The 13031-nt window shown below is 41.8% G+C and overlaps 1 protein-coding gene across 1 annotated transcript in view; it reads left to right on the top strand.

Annotated features, from left to right (window-relative positions):
• The window catches only part of fndc5b (fibronectin type III domain containing 5b), a 50226-nt gene that overhangs the window by 1539 nt on the left and 35656 nt on the right, over positions 1-13031 (top strand). The gene's annotated exons all lie outside the window — the stretch shown is intronic.

Genomic DNA, 13031 nt, shown 5'->3' with positions numbered 1-13031 from the left:
AGGGGGCTCAACACACATCCCTGAGGAGAGCCAGTGCTGAGGGTTATGGTGGAGGAGGAGAGGTTGTGGATCCTCACTAACTGTGGTCTGTTTGTTAAAAAGTCTAGTACCCAGTTGCAGATGGAGGGGCTTAGTCCTAGTGTGGATAGTTTGTCCATCAGGGTTTGGGGGATCATGGTGTTGAAGGCGGATGTGAAGTCCACAAAGAGCATACGGACGTAAGAGTTTTTCTGCTCCAGGTGGTTGAGTGCAGTGTGGACCACAGAGGAGATTGCATCCTCTGTTGATCGGTTCTCATGGTATGCGTACTGATGAGGGTCCTCGTTGATGTTGATGGTTGTTTTGATGTGAGTCATGACCAGTTTTTCGAAGCATTTAGCGACTATCGGGGTGAGGGCCACTGGCCGATAGTCATTCAGACCAGTCACTGTAGAGCTTTTTGGGACTGGGATGATGGTGGCAGTCTTCAGGCAGGTGGGAACTGTCTCCAGGGTAAGTGAGGTGTTAAAGATGTCTGCCAGCACCTCACAGAGCTGATCAGCACATTCCTTCAACACTTTTCCGGGGATGTTGTCTGGGCCAGTTGCTTTGTGCGGATTAATCCTCCTGAAGGTACTCCTTACTTCTGCTGAGGTCACGCTGAGATGCTCTTCATCCGGTGGCGAGGTAAGTCTGGTGCTGGGTGGTCTGTTCGGGTCTTCAAAGCGTGCATAGAACTTGTTGAGGGCATCAGGCAGAGATGGGTCTTTGGGACATTGTTCGCTCCTTCCTTTATAATCTGTTATGCACTTAATGCCCCTCCACATGCTCCGAGGGTCTTGTGAGATGAATTGACCCTCGATCCTCTTTGCATATGTGGCCTTGGCCCTCTTAATACCAGCAACCAGCTCTTTTCTTGTCCTACTCAGCTCCTCTGAGTTTCCAGACCTGAAGGCAGTGTTCCTGGCTTCCAGCAGGGTACGCACCTCTGCATTCAGCCAAGGTTTTCTGTTTGGGTAGCTTTTAACATTTCTGATAGTGGAGACTGTGTCAGTACATGTACTAATGTAACCCAGTACTGAGGATGTGTATTGGTCAAGATCAAGCGAACCTCCATTTTCAGCAGCTTCTCTGAAAACCTGCCAGTCTGTTCGATCAAAACAATCTCTCAGTATGGGTCCACTGTCCTGGCTCCAACATTTAACTTTCTTTTGTACCGGTCTGGAGCGTCTCAGCGGGGGCATGTAAGCAGGAGCCAGGAAGATTGAGATGTGGTCTGACAGTCCTAGGTGGGGGCGGGGTTCGGCTTTGTATGCATCTTTTACGTTCGTGTAAACACGGTCCAGCGTGCGGTCTCCACGTGTTGGAATCGTCACATGCTGATTAAAGCTTGGGAGACAGTCCTTTAGATTCACGTGGTTAAAGTCTCCGGCTACCACGTAAAGAGCCTCGGGGTGTTTGTTCTGCAGCGAGCTGATGATATCATGAAGCTCCTGTAGTGATTCGTTAGCATTAGCGTCCGGAGGAATGTAAACAACTGTGATAAAAGTCACTGTGAACTCGCGGGGTAGATAATGTGGCCGACATTTCACTGTTATTTGCTCCAAAGCCTTCGAGCATGAGCTATTTACAACAGTACAGTTCATGGACCAACTTTTACTCACGTAAATGCACACTCCGCCCCCCCGTGATTTCCCCGTTAGCTCGCTGCAGCGGTCCGCTCGAAAAAAAAGTCTGTCATCCAGCTGGAAGACTGAGTCCGGCGTTTCACTTGTAATCCACGTTTCCGTGAGGCAAAGCACTGCACACTTCTTCATCTCTTCTGAGGCGCCCGCTCTCAGACGAAGTAAATCCACCTTGTTGTCCAACGAGCGGACATTCGACAGAAAGAGAGACGGCATGGGGAGTTTACCGGCTTTAGCGTTAGCTCGTAGCCTCACCATAACCCCCGCCCGGCATCCTCTCCTCTTAAGCCGGGAGCAGCGCTTCCTCTTCTGCCCGCTGGAACGCCTCTGCTGCAGCTTCCAGGTAGATGACTTTAAGATCTGCATTCTGCCGAGCGTAGCTTTGAGTTTGTTGCTGATTTCTGCTATATTTCGTGGCAAATCCGCTCCTATTCTCATCAGTTCGGTTCGGCTATAGTTCACACGCATAAATCGCGCGGAGTCAGGCACAGAGTCAATATCAAAACTTCTAAAAACTGGGATGGTACCGGGAGCCTGTGAAGCTGCAACTGCTCTGAGCGCGGCCATCTTGGACAGCTGTGTAGATAAAAGCTAAAAGTAACTTAAAAAGGCAAAAATAGACAAATTATGCTGAATCAGATTTTATAGAATAAGGTATTTTTGAAAGAGATCACAATGTATTTATATAAGTAAACATTTAGTTTAAAAATTCCCATCTGCAGGAGTAGCCCTGGTGAGTGAACTCGCACTGATTGTGAAGCCGCAACACTTATACTAGCAAGCTACTGTGGCCTTTGGAAAGTTTTTGCAAATAAAAGTAAATATTCCAATAACTATTAAAGGTACACAAGTCAAAATAACCACAGACAAAAAGTAGTTGGATTCTAAAAAAAAAAAAAAAATGTAAGAGAAGAAGCTCTGAACAAGAAAACAAGGAGGGAATAAAATGATGATTGCACATTGTGGATATAACAACTCCTTTTATATCTACATGTTTTCCTGATATCATGCAGCTCCAGTTTGAATAAAAACTGCTTTTCAAATATTTACAATGTGAACTCCTAATTTTCCATTTGTCTTAGGTGAATTACATTGACAAAATCAAAAATGTAAAATATTTCCAAGTTACTCTATGCCCTCAGTTTGAGCATTTTTGGTTGTTTTAAATTATTATTATTATTTTTCCTGAAATTGTATTTAGGAAGGGTGGCGAGGTGGCGCAGTTGGTAGAGCTGCCACCTTTCAGAAGGTTGCCGGATCGAATCCCGGCTGGGGACCTGCCTGTATGGAGTTTGCATGTTCTCTCCGTGCATGAGTGGGTTTTCTCCAGGTACTCTGATTTTCTCTCACAGACCTAAAACATGCATGTTAGACTGATTGGTAACTATATTGTCCCTAGGAATGAGTGAGAGAGTGAATGTTTGTCTCGTTTGTCTCTGTGTGTCCCTGTGATGGACTGGAGACCTGTCCAGGGTGTCCGCGCCTCTCGCACAGTGACTGTTAGATATGGATTCCAGTGACCTGAGTGACCCGGAAAGCAAGAATCGAGTAAAGATGGTGGCTGGATGGATAACACTGTTTTATCCTATATGGTTAATTTTGATGGTTCTTTCATGACATGGGCTGCTCTTGGCCAGGTCACCCGTGGAAAAGAGATCTTGATCTCCATGTTTTTTTTTTAATATGGTTAAATAAAGGTGATTATGATGATGACAGTTGCATCATCACCATTTCTGTATCCTGCACCTCCCCCTTTCCACTGAAGTCCTGTCTGTTGTACACCAAACTTTTTGTTAAACAAATATATTCTGTTGCATTTGCTCTCCCGCCCACAGACAAAGTATTTAGTGAGAAGAGTTGATACTTTAAAAAACGCGGAACTGTTTGGATCCATGTAGACAGGAGATAGTTATTTAGAAAGGATAATGTAGAAGCCTGTTTTGCACATGGTCACTATCACATCGAGATATATTAAATAGACACACGCCCAGAACTCAAGATGTTGAAGCTACATCAAAAGAGCGCCCCCTGCTAGGCTGGCTGCTGCACGATCTGTAAGTCCTGTCCCTACAAGTAAATGTTTTCCTCACCAAAATAAGAAATTTGCACCTCAATGTTTCTGATTTGATATCAATAATCAAATATATGATATTATATAACATCATGATGTCAATAAAAATCAATAAAAATAATCAATGGGGCGTAGTGGTGAGGCTGGTTAGAGAAGGTGGGCCTGTGATCGTAAGGCCACCAGTTTGTTAAAGATGGCAGCTGGCTGTGGGTCACCAGAGCCGGAAACCACCTCCAGCCCACGTCTTTTCCCCCCGGCTCGAATCTCCCTCAGAAGTGGCAACTCTCGTTATCAATAAATCAAGGAAACATCAATTAAGTTTTATCAATTGTATTAAAATCAAGGCAGGAAAAGGTTACAGTTACAGCGCTGGTCTCTCTGGTCTGTGACGCGTTCACAAACCCAGAAGAGCCCCGATGTCTCGTGTCATTACTCATTTATAGGGTCCTAGACTCCTCCTTCACAGAAAGGGAGCTCAACCTGTCATTGTATGAGGGGGCGTGGCTAAGTGTGATCTCAATGGATCTTATGTGGTTCTGATGTGTTAGGAAATATGAGATGGTGCTTCAAAAGCCTTCCTACGTGATGTGGCAAGCCGATTAACTCTATTCCTTGACTGATATTGAAATCCCAGGGAGACTCTTAGAGCTGCTGGCCCAGTTTAACCCAGTCAGAACCGGGTCATAATTTCATTATAATCTCGTCTCTGAGCAGATCAAAACCATAGGACCAGTCTAGATAAAAATAACATCCAACAAGAACAATCCACCCTTTTCTGGTTGAGGACCATGGCCTCAGATGCTGATTCTCATCCCAGCCGTTTCACACTCAGCTGCCAATCGCTCCAGTGCCAAGTGAAGATCATGACACACGGATGCCAACAAGACCACATCATCTGCAAAGTGCAGATATGGAATCCTGAGGCCACCTAACTGGACTCCCTCTGCCCCCTGGCTGCACCAATACCGTCCATAAAAGTTATGAACAGAATTGGTGACAACGGGCAGCCCTGGTGGAGTCCAACTCCAACTCTGAAGGGGCCCGACTTACTGCCAGCAACACAAACTAGAAATAAAATTATTTTGGGATTTTCTTTTTCCAATCTAAGAATGTCCTCTCTTTAAAAAAGAAATCCCATTATTCATGTTAAAGACCACCTAGTCATGTGGCTAGACTATTAATCTGTTTTTTTTTAATATGTGGACAAAATATCTAATTCAATGGAAACAAATATTTTATGTTAATACCTGTATGTTATTTTTCAGCAGGATTTTGAGACAACATTTAGGGATAGGATTTTTATTTTACGGAAAGAGACTTTTCTAACAACTGTGATTTTTAGAGGGAAAAAAAATTGCCTCAAAAGCTTAATTAGTTAGATACTGTACTAAAAGAGTTGCACTGTACTAATACAAATACACACTCTAAAGAGATGTTGGTAACATTAAGTGTGTTTTCTCACTGAATTTTGAAGCAGCTCTTTTACTCGTATTTACATCACAGACAGATTTTAATTGATTATCACATCTCAACTCAAGGTTGACGAGAAATAACAGCATGCCTGAAAAATAAAATCAACCACTGTGGCTTATCTGAATCTGACTCCCCTCTGCCTCGAAGTAGGCCGACTTATCACATTTCTCCTGGGATATGTGTAAGTTAAGCTCTGTCTATCACAACCCCCCCCCCCAGAACTTTTGTGAATGCTTATCAGAGCTGTACTGACCAACATCTTATCAGGACTATGGTGCTATCTGGAAGTGCTTCATGGACAAATCTCACCGTCTTGTCATCAAATGCATATGTAATGTGTTATAAATGTGCTTGCTGGTAGAGTTTTTTGATGCCTTTAATCTTGTCCTGATAAGGGCAAGATGTGAAGAGATCTTTTTTTGTAATTCAGTAGTCCCTCGTCAGGGATCCATACCCTGAATACCCGCGATAAGTGAAAAACCGCGAAGTAGGAATAGTAGTACAAGTAGTAAGTAGTAGTTTATTTTAATATATATATGGATGTATATTAAGGCATTTTAACCCCTTCCCACACGCTTGCAATATTCTACACAATGTTTCTAAACTCTAATCGCTCTAAAAGAGCATAGAATGTCATGTTTTCAGCTCCCTGCCTCCTGCCCTTTGCCACCTGCAAGCGCTCTTGGCCACGCCCACATCTTGGCTCTGCACGATGAACATGTGATCAGTTGTTCAACTGTCAACTGCAGCAGGAAGTTTATCCTGCAGTAAGGGCTGCACAAAGGTGCAGGAGGTGCTAAATAATTTTAAATAATTTATTTTAAATAAAAACTCCATGCCGATCGTGCGGCTCAACCATCAATCAGCCAACTGTGTGTCATACCATACCATACCATACCATACCATACCAAACCAAACCAAACCATACCATACCATACCATACCATACCATACCATACCATACCATACCATACCATACCATACCATATCATTTTATTTATAAAGCACTTTAAATAGTGACAGGGCCAACCAAAGTGCTGTACAAACAGAAACAAACAGGCAAAGCACACAGCAACATATAACATAATGTAAAATCAAAATTTAGAAACAAAATAATAGCAGATAATAACATAATGACTAACACAGTGTGATGCATACAGGTTCAACACCATTGTGAGCTGTCATGTCCAATCTCATTTTGAAAAACCGCAATAGAGCAAATCCAAGATATACGAACCGCAAAGTATCGAGGGACTATTGTACCACTATCCTCTCCTCATGCCCTTTTCCCCTTTTTCTATCTAAAAGAATAAGAGGACGCGCTCTTAGGAGCAGCAGCAACGTGCACTCCGTCCATCTTTCAGACGACTGTACGAACATAATCTCACTGTATTTCGTTACAATGATAATAAAATTTATTCTGATTCTGATCTTTGCCATTCCCGAAGAGGTCCTGAAGAGGTATGAAACAGGAATATTTTACTCTTATTTTAAAGTCTTATGTCTTTATATAACTTTGATGGTGAATTGATTTATAGTCCCGATTAAATGTTGCTTCAAGTCTAATACCTTACACTGTTTCAAGATAATAAGATGAGATGACAGATGCTCTAACTCTTTGGGATAAGATCATATGGACTTTATCTCAGCCTGCAGAGAGGGGGTTTTATTTGGCTCCCCGGGGACTGGAGATATGTATAGTTTTAACAATAAATTTTATAATTCAGCAGCCATTTTTTGTCTTGTTTGACACCAAATGACTTATGAATGGATGCATCTCCGTCTGCATGTGTCTGTGTGGGAGGGCTGGAAGATAATCAGGGAAACACATTGAGTCAAACAGAGCATTATAGAAATAGATCACACATTACTTTAGTTCCAGACGTTTTGTGAGCACAGTTTTTGACCACCAGAATGGAAAACAACTATATTACAATATTTTCGTCAGCCTGTGAAACACCTTAGTATTTCAGGTTGTATTCCTGCACAGACAATGCAACTGGAAGAGATGTCTGTATTAAACTTTTTGAAAAACTCTACCTTCACACTGCAGGTCCTAATGCTCCAAAATCACTTTTGCTCAGATGTGATTGTTTTTGTGTAATCATTCAAATAATAATTTAAAGGCAGTGGTCATCAGACTCCAACGTGAACAGTTCTTAGCCCTGAAGCGATTTGCATGAAGATATCGTGATGTTGCACGCAGCATGCCCTGTTTACAGATGTAAATACAGATGCTAAACAAGTTAGAACGAGTATATCACTTTTCAAGTTGTTGTGCAATCAGAGGCAATTAAATTAACTGACACGATATTTTTGCCCAATGTTTATTTTGATCTTGATGCTTCTTGGCTGCTCCGGAGCAGAATTACACTTTTGGAATCTGAGCGTTGTTCTAAGGTAGAAACAAACTCAAGTATAGATCTCATTGTGTTATTAATGGTGCGGTCCGACCCCAACGTTGGTATCATATGTTGCTGTAGATTGTCAGTCATCCAGGAAATGGGAAATGGAAAAACAAAGCAACTGGACTTCTGTTCTATAGCTGAAGTTGTGCAGAGTTTTTGGATTTAACCTACATGACAACTGTATCGCTATTATCAAATATTTGAATATGTATCCAGTTTAGTACCACGCATGAAAAAGACTTATTTGGGTCTGGGTCTGATTTGAAAAAAATTAACTCATCACATTCATACTGTCCCGAGAAATTTGGTATGGGATGCATTTGTGCAAAAAGATTGAATGTGGCCAACTTTTCACTGCAGTGTGAGCGTGGCTTAAGTCTCCAGCCAAAAGTTCTGGGCAGAGATGTTTTTAGCCTCTTTTTGGGGGTGCTCAAACACCTCTAAATTTTAATTCATCACCCCTGGAAAAATAAATAAACCATCATTATATTTTGTAAGGAAGCTTAGTTCTCAAACCTTGGATTCATCAAAATATTGAATAAATTTGGAATAAATATGGAATAACTGATGACACTTAAATGGACCAGTAAAATCTATATGTTTTTTGTCATGAGTCAGATCCTTGACACCACCTGTCAACCAATCCAGCAGACCTGTCAGCAACTGACCAATCAGCGATCTCAATTTGTCCTGAAGGTAAACACCCCTTACCTTCAGGAGCTCCTCCCACTTTTCCTCAGACAACATTGTCGGGGTTTTGCATTGTGAACAATTTGGGGTCACAGGGATTTCATAAAAAAATCATCAACATATGGTTAAACATTGTCATTGGAGAACATGTAATTTAGACAGTGTTACCCTGAGCGTTTAGGGTGGAATACAGCTTATTACATTTCAAAACCTAAACAGAGTGGAAAAATGTAAAAGATGAATAAAGCCCGGCTGCTGACCTCATGAGCAGCTGAACACGACAGTGATAAACAGGAAGTACCACATGTTCATCTGTACGAAGGTAACTGCAAGTAAATCCTCAATTTTCTGTCATAAATACATTATATGCTTAATGGTTAAATTAAACGTTAATGCTTAAAGCTAGTTGCACTTTGTTTTGTGTGTTTTATATGTAGATATATGTTGTAACTTCTAGTTGCCTAAGTTTAGTCTGTTTGTTACGATCAGTTAACACTAAACTGATTTTGTACAAAGTGTTTATTAGGTTGTGTAATGTAAAACAGAGCGTTATGTCTGTGGCATCTTAGCTAGCGCATCTGTATTGCGTGCAGTGTTGCTAGCTTAGCGCTACTTCTTCTTGTGCTGTGCTCTCTAAAATATTTATTGAATCAAGTGATTACTTATGTAGGTTTAAAAACTCTTTAAAATACATCAGAATGCAGGAAATGGCATCTACTTCATTCACAAATTTCTGGGGAGAACCCCCAGACCCCCCCACCAGTGTGTTCCCCTCCAAATTTTGAATGTTTCTGATGCCATTGGCCACTGCATTGTTCAAGTCCAGACCCACTGTCAGCACTGCATGGGGGCTGAGCACCTCTAAAGATCAAAATATAGAATTGCCCCTGGTTCTGGGTAGGTAATCTCATTTCCAAGAAGCGTTGAAAAGCCACAAATAAACATAAAACATAATCACAAACACCTGTGTACCGTAAATTATGAAAACTCTTTTGCCGTTAATTGTTTTACAAAGTTACAAAAGAATAAAATGTTCTACGAAGCCTCTCACATGCATAAAGTTTAGCTCAGTGCAACTCCCGCTCACTTTTGCATTAATTTATTACAAAAACATGTGTAATTCATAGGTTGCGTCTAACATTAATGAATGAACAGGCCATCCTTCGTTCTACTTCCATCTTTACCTCCCATTCTTAACCTTTGTGGGCGTGCACTGAGCTGACTTCACTCACCATGTCACTCCTCTTCCTCCCGACAAAGAGAACAATGTGCCAAATACAATATATTTATGCCTCACTACTTTTTAAAGGGCTGTCTCTGACACATATTTCATGAAATTCCTCTTTTTTGATGCTGCAGAATGGGGAATCCCATACGCAGAACATATTTACATCTGTTTGTGTTTTTAAACATGGATGTCAGAAGACGTGTTCCCTCTGCAAACAAGGAAATGCACCAGGATTTATAGATACACAGAGTTTGCTACATCTGGATTGTTTTGTGTGTACAGTATAAAATCCTCATAAATTTTATGAGGGCCCAGCTCTTAAAATAAAACTACTTAAAACAACGAAGAACAATTTAAGAATCCCTGCAGAAGCTGGAGTGGATGGTACTTTACATTTGTGCTTATATTTAAGCAGCACTTACTAAATCTTTATAAGAGCTGCTCAAAGATGGTCTCACAATTTACATATTTTATACCTCAGACAAAGACAATGAAGTGCTAGTCTTTGTGTGTGCGCGCGCACATGCACGTGTGTTCTATTACAATGTCAAGGTCTAACTCTGCCATCACTTTGTCACGCCAGGCTCATGGGAAAAAAGTCTGATCATTGAAGTCCTTGAGCTGGTCGGAGCTCACGCAGATCCTACTCTGTAGCACACATACGCTGACATTCAACCTATTTTATCATTTTATTAGGTTCACTTAACTGGGGAGTGGTGGAGCAGAGGTTAGAGAAGGCGAGCTTGTGATCAGAAGGTCGCCGGTTTGACTCTCCAGACTGAAAACATCCTGAAGAAGGGAGCAGCCAAAAGAAGAACATAAAATTAGGATCTATTTTGATGAGTGTGAGTTAGCCAGGGGTGATTTTAGTCTCTTTTTTGGGGGTGCTGAAGCACCCTTAAATTTTAACTGAGCACCCCTAAAAAAAATGAAACCATCATTAGGATTTTACAAATTCTCCTCCTCCACCATAACCCTCAGCACTGGCTCCCCTCAGGGCTGTGTGTTGAGCCCCCACCTTTTCACTCTGCTCACATATGACTGCACACCTACCCATCCAGGCTGTCATATTGTAAAGTTTGCAGACGATACAGCGGTGGTGGGATGCACAAACAGTGATGAGTCCGGCTACAGGCAGGAGGTGGAACATCTGGAGAGCTGGTGCAGGAAGAAGAACCTTCTAAGCACAGTATAATCATTACAAAAATGTAGACTACACCATCGCACCACATCAATGTGAAGAAGACAATGGCGTTAATTGTGGATTTCAGAAGGAGCAACACCCCCCACCCCCCACCCCCCGAACAAAGGAGGATCTGCAATGGAAGTGGTCTCCAGTTACAAGTACTTGGGTGTTAAGGATTCACTATACTCGTGCGGACCTTTTTCTGCACGGACTCGATGTGCACTGTCCACAGAGGGTTAAGACTTCATACTAGAGCATCCACCCTGAGCGGCTGCAGACCAGCTCCGCAGACAAGGGACATTTACCTTCGGGACAAATTCAGGTTGCCGACTGGTCATTTACTGACATGTCTACTGGATTGATTGACAGGTCGCAAAAAAACAAAGAGAGCTGGCAGCCCCAGCCGCAGCGGTGTTCTGTGTTTATATGTTGTTAATATAAAGTTCTAAAAAAAAACAGGGAGCGCTGGCCCTGCATCCCACACATCAGACCAGCCCACCAGGAACTCTCCAGACCCTCCTGCAGCCATGCTGGACCTGATTTTAATTCGCTCGTGACAAATTCCTTCATTTCTCACCATTTCAGTCATGGTGTCAACGAAGGAAGAAGAGATTGCTTGCATCTTGGCCTAAAAAACAAAAGAAAATGCCAGATCAGGGATGAAGAAGGAGAATTTAATACATTGATGTTGCATACAAAACAGTCCATCGCCGGGCAGTTTATTGTGCAACACCGAGTACGCATATGCAAAAATTGAGCTTTGCACGGACATGCCCTGCAGGCGTCCGCTTTGACTCTAATCCGGTCTGCGCGGACCTCTGCGGACTGACGTACGCCCGAGTATACTGGAGGCTTTACATTTCAAATGCGTCTAACGCCAATGGCCACCGCACTGTTCAAGCCAAGAGCCACAGTCAACACTGGGGGCTAAGCACCCCTAAGGGGTAGATTCTAGAATTGCTCCTTAGCCATCTTGAATTGAAATGACTTCAAAAGTTGATCAGTTGTAGATTTAAATTCAATTAATGTTTTCTGAAAGTTTAAATAAAATCCAGTGGTTTGTATATAATATGTTCTGCAAAAGGATAAACTGAGGTTGATGCTAAGGTTTTAAACAAAGCTCTCGTGCTAAGAGTATCAGAGTATTAGTTGTAAAACACCCACAACTACTACCACATCAATTTTTAGATCATTATTTGTAAAATTGACTGAGTTTATGCGTTACGATGTTTGTACTATACTACGCTAGTATTTTCAATGGTCAGTTGGCTGTGGCAGCCATCTTGAATTTGGTGTGCTTCAACATGGTAATTAGTTGTAGATGTTCATTCAGTGACTGTTTCCTGAGTGTTTCATTTAAATCCATCCAGTGCTTCATGAGATATTTTGCAAACAGACTCAACAAGTTGATATAAATTTTAAATGAAGATCCTGCACTATTTATTAGCGCTCAGAAAGTGTGTTAGTAATAAGTCTTGGTTACTACTACATAATGAATGCATTGATCGTCTGCCTTCACCGTTCCAAGGCGACAAAATGATTACAGTTAGAAACAGAAACAAGTTATGTAAGAAATTAATTCCCTTCCATCATGATTCATGTGATCAATGGTGCATTATATTCTACAACTGTGAGGATTTGGGCTTCCTCACTAGTTCTTGTGCACATTTTTTTGTGTTTTCCTTTTGAGATATTACCTGGTTCTGTTTTCTTCCCGTATCCTCTCCTCAGTTTGAATAGGACACACCTGTCCCTGGTTTCTTTCCCCACGTGTTCCCTGTCCCCCTCATTAGTTGTTCTATGTTAGCGTGTTTTCTCCTTCAGTTCCCGTTGGTGTATTGTACGTTATTGCTCGTTATGGTTCCTCTTTGCGCCTCCAAGCGACTCCCACCTCCTTTTCCAGGCGATCAGTAAGATGTGTTCAAAGAAATAAACTTTGGTTACCCTGATGCATGCTCAATAATCCAGGTAGAAAAATCTAACAAGTTAAGTCAGGTCCTCTGGAGGTCAACAACAAACTGGTTGATCCATTATGAGAAGGTGCTATTTATAAGACTGAGCTTAATACAGCTCCTCAGACTGAAGAAGTCTTTCAGATGAAAGATGAAACGTTTCTACAATTTTTAATTCTTTTACTGTACTGAACCCATCCAGAGGACCTGACTTAACTTTTTAAACTTTGGTTGCCATTTTGAATCCAGTGTGTCAGAGTCTGCATCCTGAGTTGCACCCAGCCATTATTTATTTCCATCCATCCATCCATCCATCCATCCATCCATCCATCCATCCATCCATCCATCCATCCATCCATC

The sequence above is a fragment of the Nematolebias whitei genome, chromosome 19 (assembly GCF_014905685.2).
Source record: "Nematolebias whitei isolate Nwh7 chromosome 19, NemWhi1, whole genome shotgun sequence".
Taxonomy (NCBI): domain Eukaryota; kingdom Metazoa; phylum Chordata; class Actinopteri; order Cyprinodontiformes; family Rivulidae; genus Nematolebias; species Nematolebias whitei.
Note: the sequence above shows the minus strand (reverse complement) of the source record. Positions and strands in the feature narration are given on the sequence as shown.